This window comes from Nothobranchius furzeri, unplaced genomic scaffold, assembly GCF_043380555.1.
Source record: "Nothobranchius furzeri strain GRZ-AD unplaced genomic scaffold, NfurGRZ-RIMD1 Scf032, whole genome shotgun sequence".
Classification (NCBI taxonomy): domain Eukaryota; kingdom Metazoa; phylum Chordata; class Actinopteri; order Cyprinodontiformes; family Nothobranchiidae; genus Nothobranchius; species Nothobranchius furzeri.
In genome coordinates this window covers 753,328-765,827 of record NW_027223049.1, presented here as the reverse complement: position 1 = coordinate 765,827, position 12,500 = coordinate 753,328, and positions in this window count along the sequence as shown.

Below are 12,500 nucleotides of genomic sequence, written 5' to 3'. Positions count from 1 at the left end.
TGGGTCAGAGTATAGCCCAAGTGGAGCACTTGTGTCGGCCTAGGGAGGCTGTGCCGGGCCCCCTGGAGGTCTAAAGGATGACCATGAGGTCAAAAGGATGACCAGTAGTTGTGGTTCTCGCCCCGGGACTTGGGTCAGAGTATAGCCCAAGTGGAGCACTTGTGTCGGACTAGGGAGGCTGTGCCGTGCCCCCTGGAGGTCTAAAGGATGACCAGTAGTTGTGGTTCTCGCCCCGGGACTTGGGTCAGAGTACAGCCCAAGTGGAGCACTTGCGTCGGACTAGGGAGGCTGTGCCGGGCCCCCTGGAGGTCTAAAGGATGACCAGTAGTTGTGGTTCTCGCCCCGGGCCGTGGGTCTGAGTATGGCCCAAGTGGGACACTTGTGTCGGACTAGGGAGGCTCTGCCGTGCCCCCTTGAGGTCTAAAGGATGACCATGAGGTCAAAAGGATGACCAGTAGTTGTGGTTCTCGCCCCGGGACTTGGGTCAGAGTATGGCCCAAGTGGTGCACTTGTGTCGGTCTAGGGAGGCTGTGCCGGTCCCCCTGGAGGTCTAAAGGATGACCAGTAGTTGTGGTTCTCGCCCCGGGACTTGGGTCAGAGTATAGCCCAAGTGGAGCACTTGTGTCGGACTAGGGAGGCTGTGCCGGGCCCCCTGGAGGTCTCAAGGATGACCAGTAGTTGTGGTTCTCACCCCGGGTCGTGGGTCCGAGTCTGGCCCGAGTAGAGCACTTTGGTCGGCTACCGGGGGGTGTGCCGTGCCCCCTGGAGGTCTAAAGGATGACCAGTAGTTGTGGTTCTCGCCCCGGGACTTGGGTCAGAGTATAGCCCAAGTTGAGCACTTGTGTCGGCCTAGGGAGGCTGTGCCGGGCCCCCTGGAGATCTAAAGGATGACCATGAGGTCAAAAGGATGACCAGTAGTTGTGGTTCTCGCCCCGGGACTTGGGTCAGAGTATAGCCCAAGTGGAGCACTTGTGTCGGCCTAGGGAGGCTGTGCCGGGCCCCCTGGAGGTCTAAAGGATGACCAGTAGTTGTGGTTCTCGCACCGGGACTTGGGTCAGAGTACAGCCCAAGTGGAGCACTTGTGTCGGTCTAGGGAGGCTGTGCCGGGCCCCCTGGAGGTCTAAAGGATGACCATGAGGTCAAAAGGATGACCAGTAGTTTTGGTTCTCGCCCCGGGACTTGGGTCAGAGTATAGCCCAAGTGGAGCACTTGTGTCGGACTAGGGAGGCTGTGCCGGGCCCCCTGGAGGTCTAAAGGATGACCATGAGGTCAAAAGGATGACCAGTAGTTGTGGTTCTCGCCCCGGGACTTGGGTCAGAGTATAGCCCAAGTGGAGCACTTGTGTCGGCCTAGGGAGGCTGTGCCGGGCCCCCTGGAGGTCTAAAGGATGACCATGAGGTCAAAAGGATGACCAGTAGTTGTGGTTCTCGCCCCGGGACTTGGGTCAGAGTATAGCCCAAGTGGAGCACTTGTGTCGGACTAGGGAGGCTGTGCCGTGCCCCCTGGAGGTCTAAAGGATGACCAGTAGGTGTGGTTCTCGCACCGGGACTTGGGTCAGAGTATAGCCCAAGTGGAGCACTTGTGTCGGCCTAGGGAGGCTCTGCCGTGCCCCATGGAGGTCTAAAGGATGACCATGAGGTCAAAAGGATGACCAGTAGTTGTGGTTCTCGCCCCGGGACTTGGGTCAGAGTATAGCCCAAGTGGAGCACTTGTGTCGGACTAGGGAGGCTGTGCCGGGCCCCCTGGAGGTCTAAAGGATGACCATGAGGTCAAAAGGATGACCAGTAGTTGTGGTTCTCGCCCCGGGACTTGGGTCAGAGTATAGCCCAAGTGGAGCACTTGTGTCGGCCTAGGGAGGCTGTGCCGGGCCCCCTGGAGGTCTAAAGGATGACCATGAGGTCAAAAGGATGACCAGTAGTTGTGGTTCTCGCCCCGGGACTTGGGTCAGAGTATAGCCCAAGTGGAGCACTTGTGTCGGACTAGGGAGGCTGTGCCGTGCCCCCTGGAGGTCTAAAGGATGACCAGTAGTTGTGGTTCTCGCCCCGGGACTTGGGTCAGAGTACAGCCCAAGTGGAGCACTTGCGTCGGACTAGGGAGGCTGTGCCGGGCCCCCTGGAGGTCTAAAGGATGACCAGTAGTTGTGGTTCTCGCCCCGGGCCGTGGGTCTGAGTATGGCCCAAGTGGGACACTTGTGTCGGACTAGGGAGGCTCTGCCGTGCCCCCTTGAGGTCTAAAGGATGACCATGAGGTCAAAAGGATGACCAGTAGTTGTGGTTCTCGCCCCGGGACTTGGGTCAGAGTATGGCCCAAGTGGTGCACTTGTGTCGGTCTAGGGAGGCTGTGCCGGTCCCCCTGGAGGTCTAAAGGATGACCAGTAGTTGTGGTTCTCGCCCCGGGACTTGGGTCAGAGTATAGCCCAAGTGGAGCACTTGTGTCGGACTAGGGAGGCTGTGCCGGGCCCCCTGGAGGTCTCAAGGATGACCAGTAGTTGTGGTTCTCACCCCGGGTCGTGGGTCCGAGTCTGGCCCGAGTAGAGCACTTTGGTCGGCTACCGGGGGGTGTGCCGTGCCCCCTGGAGGTCTAAAGGATGACCAGTAGTTGTGGTTCTCGCCCCGGGACTTGGGTCAGAGTATAGCCCAAGTTGAGCACTTGTGTCGGCCTAGGGAGGCTGTGCCGGGCCCCCTGGAGATCTAAAGGATGACCATGAGGTCAAAAGGATGACCAGTAGTTGTGGTTCTCGCCCCGGGACTTGGGTCAGAGTATAGCCCAAGTGGAGCACTTGTGTCGGCCTAGGGAGGCTGTGCCGGGCCCCCTGGAGGTCTAAAGGATGACCAGTAGTTGTGGTTCTCGCACCGGGACTTGGGTCAGAGTACAGCCCAAGTGGAGCACTTGTGTCGGTCTAGGGAGGCTGTGCCGGGCCCCCTGGAGGTCTAAAGGATGACCAGTAGTTGTGGTTCTCGCCCCGGGCCGTGGGTCTGAGTATGGCCCAAGTGGGGCACTTGCGTCGGACTGGGGAGGCTCTGCCGCGCCCCCTGGAGGTCAAAAGGATGACCAGTAGTTGTGGTTCTCACCCCGGGTCGTGGGTCCGAGTCTGGCCCGAGTAGAGCACTTTGGTCGGCTACCGGGGGGTGTGCCGTGCCCCCTGGAGCCATGGGAGTGAGCTCCAGCAGACTGGTATTTTTCGGAGAACCAGGCCCACACTCCTCAGACTTTGTGCCCAGGGACAGGCCACCAAAATCGGCCGCGGCTCGTGCACTTTGCCCCTGCGTTTCTCCCAGAACCAGAGCCGGAAAAATCCCAAAATTGATGCCCAGAGATAGTCGACTCTGCCTGGAATAGATTGCCACCCAAACCCGCCAACTCACGCTGGTTTTCCGATGGCCTCACCTACTAACCCGAGCATGGTCATCGCTCGCACCTTCCAAAACCTCCAGGGGCGCAGGCACTTTTCATTTACTGGCCATAAGGCCGACCGCCTTAAGCGTTAAGCGATAAGCGAAAGGCTTAGTTTGGACTTAGTTTTTGGAGCGACGAGGTCGCCGTTTTGTCAATTCTGAACCGATTTTCACGCGGTTTTCGACTGCCTGCGCCTGGGGAGCCGCCCAGAAGCCCCAGGCAGTGTTCTGGGTGGACTTCCGGACCGGTCCGGACCCGGTACCGGCCGGGGGAACCGCACCACGCCTCTCGGGCGTTTCTACACCGATTTTCGCGGGGTTTTCGACTGCATAGACGGGGCCACCTGCTGCAGGGCCCGAGGGAGGGCCTGCCTGAGCTGGGTCCGACGCAGGGCCCGGTTCCTGGAGCCCGCTGGGGGGGGGGGGGGGGGGGTTCTCTAAGGCTCACGGCGGGCTGCTGAGGGGCCGGATCGGATGCAGACAGGCGCTCCTCTGCCCAGGTCTTTGCTCCCCTGCCCCACTAGGAATGGAAGACACACTGCCAACAGCTTCTGGAGGGTGATGGGCCCTGCTGCAGACCAGGTCCGACCCAGGTTTCAGCTATCCCACCCCGCAGGGACTTAAAGACACACTGCCATCAGCTTCTGGAGGCTGCTGAGCTCTACTATAGAGCAGGTCCGACCCAGGTTTCAGCTCCTGCAGCCCACTAGGACTTAAACACACACTGCCATCAGCGTCTGGATGGTGATGGGCCCTGCTGCAGACCAGGTCCGACCCAGGTTTCAGCTATCCCACCCCGCAGGGACTTAAAGACACACTGCCATCAGCTTCTGGAGGCTGCTGAGCTCTACTATAGAGCAGGTCCGACCCAGGTTTCAGCTCCTGCAGCCCACTAGGACTTAAACACACACTGCCATCAGCGTCTGGATGGTGATGGGCCCTGCTGCAGACCAGGTCCGACCCAGGTATCAGCTCCTGCACCCCGCAGGGAATTGAAGACACACTGCCATCAGCTTCTGGAGGCTGCTGAGCTCTGCTATAGACCAGGTCCGACCCAGGTTTCAGCTCCTGCACCCCGCAGGGAACTAAACACACACTGCCATCTGCAACTGGAGGCTGCTGAGCCCTGCTGCAGACCAGGTCCGACCCAGGTTATGGCTCTCCCACCCCCCTGGGACTTAAACACACACAGCCATCAGCTTCTGGATGGTGATGGGCCCTGCTGCAGACCAGGTCCGACCCAGGTTTCTGCTCCTCAACCCCGCAGGGAATTAAAGACACACTGCCATCAGCTTCTGGAGGCTGCTGAGCTCCGCTGCAGGCCAGGTCCGACCCAGGTTACAGCTCTCCCACCCCGCAGGGAATTAAAGACACACTGCCATCAGCTTCTGGATGCTGCTGAGGCCTGCTATAGACCAGGTCCGACCCAGGTTTCTGCTCCTGCACCCCGCATGGACTTAAACCCACACTGCCATCGGATTCTGGAGGCTGCTGAGCCCTGATGCAGACCAGGTCCGACCCAAGTTTCAGCTCTCCCACCCCGCAGGGAACTAAACACACACTGCCATCTGCAACTGGAGGGTGATGGGCCCTGCTATAGACCAGGTCCGACCGAGGTTTCAGCTCTCCCACCCCGCAGGGACTTAAACACACACTGCCATCAGCTGCTGGAGGCTGCTGAGCCCTGCTACAGACCAGGTCCGACCCAGCTTTCAGCTCCTCCACCCCGCAGGGACCTAAAGACACACTGCCATCAGCTTCTGAGTGGTAATGGTCCCTGCTGCAGACCAGGTCCGACCCAGGTTTCAGCTCTCCCACCCCGCAGGGGATCAAACACACACTGCCATCAGCTTCTGGAGGCTGCTGAGCTCTGCTATACACCAGGTCCGACCCAGGTTTCAGCTCCTGCACCCCACTAGGAATTAAACACACACTGCCATCAGCTTCTGGAGGCTGCTGAGCTCTGCTATACACCAGGTCCGACCCAGGTTTCTGCTCCTCCACCCCGCAGGGGATTACAGACACACTGCCATCAGCTTCTGCTGGCTGCTGAGCTCTGCTGTGGACAAGGTCCGACCCGCGTTATGGCTCTCCCACCCCCCTGGGACTTAAACACACACTGCCATCAGCTTCTGCAGACTGCTGAGCGGTGCTGCAGAACAGGTCCGACCCAGGTTTCTGCTCCTCCACCCCGCAGGGAAGTAAAGACACACTGCCATCATCTTCTGGATGGTGATGGGCCCTGCTGCAGACCTGGTCCGACCCAGGTTTCAGCTCCTGCAGCCCACTAGGACTTAAACACACACTGCCATCAGCTTCTGGAAGCTAATGGGCCCTGCTGCGGGCCAGGTCCGACCCAGGTTTCTGCTCCTCCACCCCGCAGGGAACTAAACACACACTGCCGTCAGCTTCTGGAGGCTGCTGAGCCCTGCTGCAGACCAGGTCCGACCCAGGTCTCAGCTCTCCCACCCCGCAGGGACTTAAACACACACTGATATCAGCTTCTGGAGGCTGCTGAGCTCTTCTATAGACCAGGTCCGACCCAGGTTTCAGCTCTCCCACCAGGCAGGGACTTAAACACACACTGCCATCAGCTGCTGGAGGCTGCTGAGCTCTGCTGCAGACCAGGTCCGACCCAGGTGTCTGCTCCTGCACCCCGCAGGGAATTAAAAACACACCGCCGTCAGCTTCTGGAGGCTGCTGATCTCTGCTGCAGGCCTGGTCCGACCCAGGTTTCTGCTCCTGCACCCCGCAGGGAATTAAAAACACACCGCCGTCAGCTTCTGCAGGCTGCTGAGCGGTGCTGCAGAACAGGCCCGACCCAGGTTTCAGCTCTCCCACCCCGCAGGGAACTAAACACACACAGCCATCAGCTTCTGGAGGCTGCTGAGCTCGGCTACAGACCCGGTCCGACCCAGGTTTCTGCTCCTCCACCCCGCAGGGAACTAAACACACACTGCCATCAGCTTCTGGAGGGTGATGGGCCGTGCTGCGGACCAGGTCCGACCCAGGTTTCAGCTCCTGCACCCCGCAGGGAATTGAAGACACACTGCCATCAGCTTCTGGAGGCTGCTGAGCTCTTCTATAGACCAGGTCCGACCCAGGTTTCAGCTCTCCCACCAGGCAGGGACTTAAACACACACTGCCATCAGCTGCTGGAGGCTGCTGAGCTCTGCTGCAGACCAGGTCCGACCCAGGTTTCTGCTCCTGCACCCCGCAGGGAATTAAAGACACACTGCCATCAGCTTCTGCAGGCTGCTGAGCGGTGCTGCAGAACAGGCCCGACCCAGGTTTCAGCTCTCCCACCCCGCAGGGAACTAAACACACACAGCCATCAGCTTCTGGAGGCTGCTGAGCTCGGCTACAGACCCGGTCCGACCCAGGTTTCTGCTCTCCCACCAGGCAGGGACTTAAACACACACTGCCATCAGCTTCTGGAGGGTGATGGGCCGTGCTGCGGACCAGGTCCGACCCAGGTTTCAGCTCCTGCACCCCGCAGGGAATTGAAGACACACTGCCATCAGCTTCTGGGGGCTGCTGAGCTCTTCTATAGACCAGGTCCGACCCAGGTTTCAGCTCTCCCACCAGGCAGTGACTTAAAGACACACTGCCATCAGCTGCTGGAGGCTGCTGAGCTCTGCTGCAGACCAGGTCCGACCCAGGTTTCTGCTCCTGCACCCCGCAGGGAATTAAACACACGCAGCCATCAGCTGCTGGAGGCTGCTGAGCTCTTCTATAGACCAGGTCCGACCCAGGTTTCAGCTCTCCCACCAGGCAGTGACTTAAAGACACACTGCCATCAGCTGCTGGAGGCTGCTGAGCTCTTCTATAGACCAGGTCCGACCCAGGTTTCAGCTCTCCCACCAGGCAGGGACTTAAACACACACTGCCATCAGCTGCTGGAGGCTGCTGAGCTCTGCTGCAGACCAGGTCCGACCCAGGTTTCAGCTCCTGCACCCCGCAGGGAATTAAAGACACACTGCCATCAGCTGCTGGAGGCTGCTGAGCTCTGCTATAGACCAGGTCCGACCCAGGTTTCAGCTCTCCCACCAGGCAGGGACTTAAACACACACTGCCATCAGCTGCTGGAGGCTGCTGAGCTCTGCTGCAGACCAGGTCCGACCCAGGTTTCAGCTCCTGCACCCCGCAGGGAATTAAAGACACACTGCCATCAGCTGCTGGAGGCTGCTGAGCTCTTCTATAGACCAGGTCCGACCCAGGTTTCAGCTCTCCCACCAGGCAGTGACTTAAAGACACACTGCCATCAGCTTCTGGAGGCTGCTGAGCTCTGCTGCAGACCAGGTCCGACCCAGGTTTCTGCTCCTGCACCCCGCAGGGAATTAAACACACGCAGCCATCAGCTGCTGGAGGCTGCTGAGCTCTTCTATAGACCAGGTCCGACCCAGGTTTCAGCTCTCCCACCAGGCAGTGACTTAAAGACACACTGCCATCAGCTTCTGGAGGCTGCTGAGCTCTGCTATAGACCAGGTCCGACCCAGGTTTCAGCTCTCCCACCAGGCAGGGACTTAAAGACACACTGCCATCAGCTGCTGGAGGCTGCTGAGCTCTTCTATAGACCAGGTCCGACCCAGGTTTCAGCTCTCCCACCAGGCAGTGACTTAAAGACACACTGCCATCAGCTTCTGGAGGCTGCTGAGCTCTGCTGCAGACCAGGTCCGACCCAGGTTTCTGCTCCTGCACCCCGCAGGGAATTAAACACACGCAGCCATCAGCTGCTGGAGGCTGCTGAGCTCTTCTATAGACCAGGTCCGACCCAGGTTTCAGCTCTCCCACCAGGCAGTGACTTAAAGACACACTGCCATCAGCTTCTGGAGGCTGCTGAGCTCTGCTATAGACCAGGTCCGACCCAGGTTTCAGCTCTCCCACCAGGCAGGGACTTAAAGACACACTGCCATCAGCTGCTGGAGGCTGCTGAGCTCTTCTATAGACCAGGTCCGACCCAGGTTTCAGCTCTCCCACCAGGCAGTGACTTAAAGACACACTGCCATCAGCTTCTGGAGGCTGCTGAGCTCTGCTGCAGACCAGGTCCGACCCAGGTTTCTGCTCCTGCACCCCGCAGGGAATTAAACACACGCAGCCATCAGCTGCTGGAGGCTGCTGAGCTCTTCTATAGACCAGGTCCGACCCAGGTTTCAGCTCTCCCACCAGGCAGTGACTTAAAGACACACTGCCATCAGCTTCTGGAGGCTGCTGAGCTCTGCTATAGACCAGGTCCGACCCAGGTTTCAGCTCTCCCACCAGGCAGGGACTTAAAGACACACTGCCATCAGCTGCTGGAGGCTGCTGAGCTCTTCTATAGACCAGGTCCGACCCAGGTTTCAGCTCTCCCACCAGGCAGTGACTTAAAGACACACTGCCATCAGCTTCTGGAGGCTGCTGAGCTCTGCTGCAGACCAGGTCCGACCCAGGTTTCTGCTCCTGCACCCCGCAGGGAATTAAACACACGCAGCCATCAGCTGCTGGAGGCTGCTGAGCTCTTCTATAGACCAGGTCCGACCCAGGTTTCAGCTCTCCCACCAGGCAGTGACTTAAAGACACACTGCCATCAGCTTCTGGAGGCTGCTGAGCTCTGCTATAGACCAGGTCCGACCCAGGTTTCAGCTCTCCCACCAGGCAGGGACTTAAAGACACACTGCCATCAGCTGCTGGAGGCTGCTGAGCTCTTCTATAGACCAGGTCCGACCCAGGTTTCAGCTCTCCCACCAGGCAGTGACTTAAAGACACACTGCCATCAGCTTCTGGAGGCTGCTGAGCTCTGCTGCAGACCAGGTCCGACCCAGGTTTCTGCTCCTGCACCCCGCAGGGAATTAAACACACGCAGCCATCAGCTGCTGGAGGCTGCTGAGCTCTTCTATAGACCAGGTCCGACCCAGGTTTCAGCTCTCCCACCAGGCAGTGACTTAAAGACACACTGCCATCAGCTTCTGGAGGCTGCTGAGCTCTGCTATAGACCAGGTCCGACCCAGGTTTCAGCTCTCCCACCAGGCAGGGACTTAAAGACACACTGCCATCAGCTGCTGGAGGCTGCCGAGCCCTGCTGCAGACCATGTCCGACCCAGGTTTCAGCTCTCCCACCAGGCAGGGACTTAGAGGCACGCTGCCATCAGCTTCTGGAGGCTGCTGAGCTCTGCCATAGACCAGGTCCGACCCAGGTTTCAGCTCCTGCACCCCGCAGGGACTTAAACACACGCAGCCATCAGCTGCTGGAGGCTGCTGAGCTCTGCTATAGACCAGGTCCGACCCAGGTTTCAGCTCTCCCACCAGGCAGGGACTTAAACACACGCAGCCATCAGCTGCTGGAGGCTGCCGAGCCCTGCTGCAGACCATGTCCGACCCAGGTTTCAGCTCTCCCACCAGGCAGGGACTTAGAGGCACGCTGCCATCAGCTTCTGGAGGCTGCTGAGCTCTGCCATAGACCAGGTCCGACCCAGGTTTCAGCTCCTGCACCCCGCAGGGACTTAAACACACGCAGCCATCAGCTGCTGGAGGCTGCTGAGCTCTGCTATAGACCAGGTCCGACCCAGGTTTCAGCTCTCCCACCAGGCAGTGACTTAAAGACACACTGCCATCAGCTTCTGGAGGCTGCTGAGCTCTGCTGCAGACCAGGTCCGACCCAGGTTTCTGCTCCTGCACCCCGCAGGGAATTAAACACACGCAGCCATCAGCTGCTGGAGGCTGCTGAGCTCTTCTATAGACCAGGTCCGACCCAGGTTTCAGCTCTCCCACCAGGCAGTGACTTAAAGACACACTGCCATCAGCTGCTGGAGGCTGCTGAGCTCTTCTATAGACCAGGTCCGACCCAGGTTTCAGCTCTCCCACCAGGCAGGGACTTAAACACACACTGCCATCAGCTGCTGGAGGCTGCTGAGCTCTGCTGCAGACCAGGTCCGACCCAGGTTTCAGCTCCTGCACCCCGCAGGGAATTAAAGACACACTGCCATCAGCTGCTGGAGGCTGCTGAGCTCTGCTATAGACCAGGTCCGACCCAGGTTTCAGCTCTCCCACCAGGCAGTGACTTAAAGACACACTGCCATCAGCTTCTGGAGGCTGCTGAGCTCTGCTGCAGACCAGGTCCGACCCAGGTTTCTGCTCCTGCACCCCGCAGGGAATTAAACACACGCAGCCATCAGCTGCTGGAGGCTGCTGAGCTCTTCTATAGACCAGGTCCGACCCAGGTTTCAGCTCTCCCACCAGGCAGTGACTTAAAGACACACTGCCATCAGCTTCTGGAGGCTGCTGAGCTCTGCTATAGACCAGGTCCGACCCAGGTTTCAGCTCTCCCACCAGGCAGGGACTTAAAGACACACTGCCATCAGCTGCTGGAGGCTGCCGAGCCCTGCTGCAGACCATGTCCGACCCAGGTTTCAGCTCTCCCACCAGGCAAGGACTTAGAGGCACGCTGCCATCAGCTTCTGGAGGCTGCTGAGCTCTGCCATAGACCAGGTCCGACCCAGGTTTCAGCTCCTGCACCCCGCAGGGACTTAAACACACGCAGCCATCAGCTGCTGGAGGCTGCTGAGCTCTGCTATAGACCAGGTCCGACCCAGGTTTCAGCTCTCCCACCAGGCAGGGACTTAAACACACGCAGCCATCAGCTGCTGGAGGCTGCCGAGCCCTGCTGCAGACCATGTCCGACCCAGGTTTCAGCTCTCCCACCAGGCAGGGACTTAGAGGCACGCTGCCATCAGCTTCTGGAGGCTGCTGAGCTCTGCCATAGACCAGGTCCGACCCAGGTTTCAGCTCCTGCACCCCGCAGGGACTTAAACACACGCAGCCATCAGCTGCTGGAGGCTGCTGAGCTCTGCTATAGACCAGGTCCGACCCAGGTTTCAGCTCTCCCACCAGGCAGGGACTTAAACACACACTGCCATCAGCTGCTGGAGGCTGCTGAGCTCTGCCATAGACCAGGTCCGACCCAGGTTTCAGCTCCTGCACCCCGCAGGGACTTAAACACACGCAGCCATCAGCTGCTGGAGGCTGCTGAGCTCTGCTATAGACCAGGTCCGACCCGGGATATAGCTCTCCCACCCCGTAGGGACTTAAACACACACTGCCATCAGCTGCTGGAGGCTGGCTGCTGCTCCTCCACCCAACCATCAGCTGCTGGACGCTGGCTGCTGCTCCTGCACCCCGCCATCAGCTGCTGGAGGCTGGCTGCTGCTCCTCCACCACCCAACCATCAGCTGCTGGACGCTGGCTGCAGCTCCTCCACCCCGCCATCAGCTGCTGGTGGCTGGCTGCAGCTCCTTCACCCCGCCATCAGCTGCTGGTGGCTGGCTGCAGCTCCTTCACCCCGCCATCAGCTGCTGGTGGCTGGCTGCAGCTCCTTCACCCCGCCATCACCAGCTGGAGGCTGGCTGCTGCTCCTGCACCCCGCCATCAGCTGCTGGAGGCTGCCTGCAGCTCCTGCGCCCCGCCATCAGCTGCTGGCGGCTGGCTGCTGCTCCTGCACCCTGCCATCAGCTGTTCGAGGCTGGCTGCAGCTCCTCCACCCCACCATCACCAGCTGGAGGCTGGTTGCAGCTCCTGCACCCCGTCATCAGCTGCTGGAGGCTGCCTGCAGCTCCTGCACCCCGCCATCAGCTGCTGGAGGCTGGCTGCAGCTCCTGCAACCCGCCATCAGCTGCTGGAGGCTGGCTGCTGCTCCTCCACCCCACCATGACCTGCTGGAGGCTGGCTGCAGCTCCTTCACACCGCCATCAGCTGATGGATGCTGGCTGGCCGCTGGAGGCTGGCTGCTGCTCCCACACACCGCCATCAGCTCCTGGAGGCTGGCTGGCTGCTGGAGGCTGTCTGCTGCTGCTCCTCCACCCCGCCATCACCAGCTGGAGGCTGGCTGCTGGAGGCTGGCTGCAGCTCCTGCACCCCACCATCAGCTGCTGGAGGCTGGCTTCTGCTCCTCCACCCCGCCATCAGCTGCTGGGGGCTGGCTGCTGGAGGCTGGCTGCAGCTCCTCCACCCCGCCATCACCAGCTGGAGGCTGGTTGCAGCTCCTGCACCCCGCCATCAGCTGCTGGAGGCTGCCTGCTGCTCCTGCACCCCGCCATCAGCTGCTGGAGGCTGGCTGCTGCTCCTGCACCCCGC